The sequence below is a fragment of the Anabrus simplex genome, chromosome 4 (genome assembly GCF_040414725.1).
Source record: "Anabrus simplex isolate iqAnaSimp1 chromosome 4, ASM4041472v1, whole genome shotgun sequence".
Taxonomy (NCBI): domain Eukaryota; kingdom Metazoa; phylum Arthropoda; class Insecta; order Orthoptera; family Tettigoniidae; genus Anabrus; species Anabrus simplex.
The window spans coordinates 416274512-416279513 of record NC_090268.1 but is presented as its reverse complement, the minus strand read 5'-3'; the positions used below and the strand labels follow the sequence as shown (position 1 = coordinate 416279513).

Here is a 5002-nt window from a genome sequence, read left to right as displayed (position 1 = left end):
TTTATTTATTTATTTACACTGTTTACACCCACATTGGAGCACCAAAATCAACCTTATACAGTAAAATCTTCAAAAAATATGTTCATTTTTTAAAACCTTGATAATTTCTTTTCCCAAAACTTCTTCATTCTAGACGATCTTGCAGCCCGTTCTTCTGCTGATATAACATACTGCTTACATCTTGATGTTTTAAGTGATAGTTTTGTATATTTGTTGTTTAGAATCTTCTTTTCTCTATTTTCAATTTGCTCTGTAGTAATTTTCAATTTATCCAAATCCATTTGTATTTCTTTAAACCAATTTTGTTTTGTTTTACTATTTCAAAAGAAATCAGAAAGCTGTTTTAGGAGTCTAAAATTTGGCAAACGGTATATGTGTCCAAAAAATGCAATCTTCCGTTTTCTCATTGTGTCAATAATTGATTCACTTTCCTTGTAAATTACTGAATTGGGCAAAAGTCTCCATTGGCCATCAACCTGATTTTTTTTTTTTTTACTAATAATTGTCCGAAGGGCAGGTTACTAGAAATAATAATGATACAATTAATGAAATCTAGCATCGATCTTAACTGAAGTAATAACTGTAGTTATTTTATTATGCGAGTTGGGTATTAATCTTGAATTATATTTGTTGGTAATGCTCAATTGAATGTGTTCAGTTGTTTGCTCTACCAGATTTGGAGGCTGTTGGAATATACAGTCAGGTTGTTGTGCAAAGGTTTGTGATATGATGTCTGACACTAGACTCATCAGAGTGGGATGTGTCAGACCCTACCCACTCTGATGAGTCTAGTGTCAGACCTAAGACGAAACACTGGTTAATAGAGCAAACGCCTGAAAAGCCTTACAACTCTCATGTTTTTGACATACCACTTAACTAAGGTTAAGTTATGAGTAGGTTCCCACCTTCCAATACTTATCAATTTCTATATAATAGGTTTATTAATTACATAACATAAACCATATAATCTCTAGTACATGTTTCGTTCCGATTATGGAACATCTTCAGCTAAAATTTGACAAAAAGGCAAGACAATTAAAATACATTGATGTTATGATGATACAAAAGCTAAAAGATATGATAAAATGACATGTAGATTAAAACATATAATTATGATGATGAAATAAAGTTCATTCATGTTGGTTAAAAATTCAACAAGTCAGTGTTCAAATGACGAATTAAAAACGGCGATAAAGTTCTTCTTCATGTTGGAGACGTGTACATTTTGTTAATCTTGAAGATAAATTGGAGAAATACAAGATTTTCTTAATGTATATTTATCGGGGGAACTCTTGATAAAATAACCGTAGTTGAAGTTGAGTTGTGGTTAGATTATTGAAATGAGTCTGAAACGAGAAAAGAATGAGTAAAATAGAAAATATTTTAAGGAGAAAACCTTGTTAAAAATGTATGTTCGCGAGAATGAAGGATAATGGAGTTGATTACCTTATAGACAGTCGTGTCGTATTTAACGTCCTCCCTTATGTCGTGTTGTTAACTGACTGAGTCCTGTGTACGTGTGTAAGGCACTTGCGGTGGGCGGGGAGTATTGGAAGGAGAGGTAAGTGACGTGAGGAGAGCGGGTGAAATGTTGTGTAGGGTGGAGCTAACTGAGGAGTGGCGTTGTGATAGGCTAGGGGAAACGGAAGGAAAGGTAGGGGGACAATTGTGTGGGGTGGAGCTAATCGGAAGGAGGTGTGTTGGTTGTTTGTTGGGATTCTTTTTGATGGTTTTTCTAGATGAATCTAATTTGGTAGCCTCTTCTAATAATATATTATATTTTCCGTAATTTCGTTAACATTCTGGTTGGGATTTCGCTTCTGATCATACCACTTAGTCGAGCAGCTCGTCTTCTTTCTCCCAATTCTTCCCAGCCTAAACTTTGCAACAATTTTGTAACACTACTCTTTTGTCGGAAATCGCCCAGAACAAATTGAGCTGCTTTCCTTTGGATTTTTTCCAGTTCTTGAATCAGATAATCCTGGTGAGGGTCCCATATACTGGAATCATACTCTAGTTGGGGTCTTACCAGAGACTTATATGCCCTCTCCTTTACATCCTTACTACAACCCCCTCATAACCATGTGCAGAGGTCTTTACTCTTTATTTACAATCCCATTTATGTGATTACCCCAATGAAGATCTTTCCTTATATTAACACCTAGATACTTACAATGATCCCCAAAAGGAACTTTCACCCCATCAAAGCAGTAATTAAAACTGGGAGGACTTTTCCTATTTGTGAAACTCACAACCTGACTTTTAACCCCGTTTATCAACATATTGTTGCCTGCTGTCTATCTCACAATATTATCGTGGTCATGTTGCAGTTGCTCACAATCTTGTAACTTATTTATTACTCTATACAGAATAACATCATCTGCAAAAAGCCTTACCTCTGATTCCACTTCTTTACTCATATCATTTATATATATAAGAAAACATAAAGGTCCAATAATACTGCTTTGAGGAATTCCCCTCTAAATTATTACAGGGTCAGATAAAGCTTCGCCTACTCTAATTCTCTGAGATCTATTTTCTAGAAATATAGCAACCCATTCAGTCACTCTTTTGTCTAGTCCAATTGCACTCATTTTTGCCAGTAGTCTCATATGATCCAACCTACCAAATGCTTTAGATAGGTCAATCGCAATACAGTCCATTTGACCTCCTGAATCTAAGATATTACATAAAAAGAACCATATTAAATTGAGAGGGCAATGTTATATTCATATTATGATCTCAGTTAACAAGTATATGTGCAGCATTTTAATAGGATTTCAGCCAAGTCTGTGTAAATTTGAATTTTGAAGATTAAAAGACAATGCTTAATTTGAGGACACGAATTACCCTGCTAGAAGTCATTAAATGTGATTTTTATATATATATTTTGAGACAAGAGTCAAGCATGTAATTTTGTTTTACTAAGGAAGGCTGAAGAAATAAATGAGTGAAGAGTAATTACTTTAAAGTAAATTCAAGTGTTTGAAATATTAAGGGAAGCTCCAGAGTACAAATACTGTATTAGAATTCAGTTTATAATTTATGTTTGATTAATTGTTGTCAGATTTTCATAGGTTTTTTGTTAATAAATATAACTGTTCCTTATCATATTATTTATTTGTTATTTGATGAATGTTCCCATTTTTCCTGCCTTACTGGATTCAAAAATGGTCCACACCTGCAGATCGATCGATCAATCAATCAATCAATCAATCAATCAATCAATCAATCAATCAATCAATCAATCAATCAATCAATCAATCCTGTTCTGAATTTAGGGCAGTCGCCCAGGTGGCAGATTGCCTACTGTTGTTTTCCTAGCCTTTTCTTAAATGATTGCAAAGAAATTGGAAGTATATTGAACATCTCCCTTGGTAAGTTATTCCAATCCCTAACTGCCCTTCCTATAAATGAATATTTGCCCCAATTTGTCCTCTTGAATTCCAACTTTATCATCATATTGTGATCTTTCCTACTTTTAAAGACACCATCCAAACTTATTCGTCTACTGATGTCCTCCCACACCATCTCTCCACTGACAGCTCGGAACATAGCACCCCACTCTGAAGAGTCTAGTGTCAGACCTAAGACGAAACGCTGGTAATAGAGCAAACGCCGGAAAAGCCATCCATCTAATTTTTGATCTGATTTTTGATATGCTCTATTGGTGGAAAAGAATCTAATTCCCTCCATGGGAACTTAGAATTTCCATTTGGAATTGCTAGGCGGGCATTAATTCCATTGTGGAGTTTTATCTCCCGTATGCAGTTATCAGACTGTGCTTCATAAATAAGCTTCTGATAAGTTCACCTGCATACACCCCAGCGTCAGTGGGTAGGGTCTGACACATCCCACTCTGAAGAGTCTAGTGTCAGACCTAAGACGAAACGCTGGTAATAGAGCAAACGCCGGAAAAGCCATCCATCTAATTTTTGATCTGACATAGCACTTAGTCGAGCAGCTCGTCTCCTTTCTCCCAAGTCTTCCCAGCCCAAACTTTGCAACATTTTTGCAACGCTACTCTTTTGTTGGAAATCACCCAGACCAAATCGAGCTGCTTTTCTTTGGATTTTTTCCAGTTCCTGAATCAAGTAATCCTGGTAAGGGTCCCATACACTGGAACCATACTCTAGTTGGGGTCTCAACCAGAGACAAATAAACTCTCTCCTTTACATCCTTACTACAACTCCTAAATACTCTCATAACCATGTGCAGAGATCTGTACCCTTTATTTACAATCATATTTATGTGATTACCCCAATGAAGATCTTTCCTTATATTAATACCTAGGTATTTACAATGATCACCAAAGGGAACTTTCACCCCATCAACGCAGTAATTAAAACTAACATTCTCTACTGAGTTCTAATGGGCACAAACACTTCGCACAAAACAACACTTCCATCACTTGTAAATCAGGTGTATACAGAAATCCACTGTGATATGAGCGTTATCTTAGCACTTTTATCTTTCGACATCTTTACTTCACTTCTTGAGTGATGTGGTTAGTAGTTCCATAGTCCGAAAGACACGGATGCATACTTAAATAAGGGTTTTCCCTTGTTTGTTGATAATGGAAGGGGAAGCTTTTAACAAAGATCTACGGTATGTCTTAATCTTAGCCTGTCAGTAAGACTCTTTTAAGAACTCCAAAAATACCTCTGGCCTTTCCTTCCTTTGCAAACTTGCAAGGATGGCCAAAGATGACTTGGTTTATGTGTGTCAGGAATAAAAAGAATGCAACTAAGAGAGAATGTTCTCAAATATGCATTATAAACTTTTGCCTTAGCCTTTAAACACATGAAATTCATCAAAGCCCAACATTTGGTTGAGATACGCCAACTCAGTAAAGACATACAATTCTCAGATCTAGTGATCACTCAGGAATGTGGGATAAGTGGAAAAACTGACAGTCAGATCAGGGCATTGCAATACCTTCTTTCAGGTATGAACCTGTGGGCATGCAAAAAAGAACATTTTAAAAAATCATCCTAATAAC

General features: G+C 35.9%; 1 long non-coding RNA gene across 1 annotated transcript; it reads right to left on the bottom strand.

Moving 5' to 3' along the window:
- Nucleotides 1-1232: 1232 nt before the first annotated feature.
- On the bottom strand, nt 1233-4266 carry LOC137500593 (uncharacterized). The gene is made up of 2 exons (XR_011018108.1): nt 1447-4266; nt 1233-1346 (listed from the first exon to the last, which is right to left on the bottom strand). It is a non-coding gene; the product is annotated as an uncharacterized lncRNA (long non-coding RNA).
- Nucleotides 4267-5002: the final 736 nt, after the last annotated feature.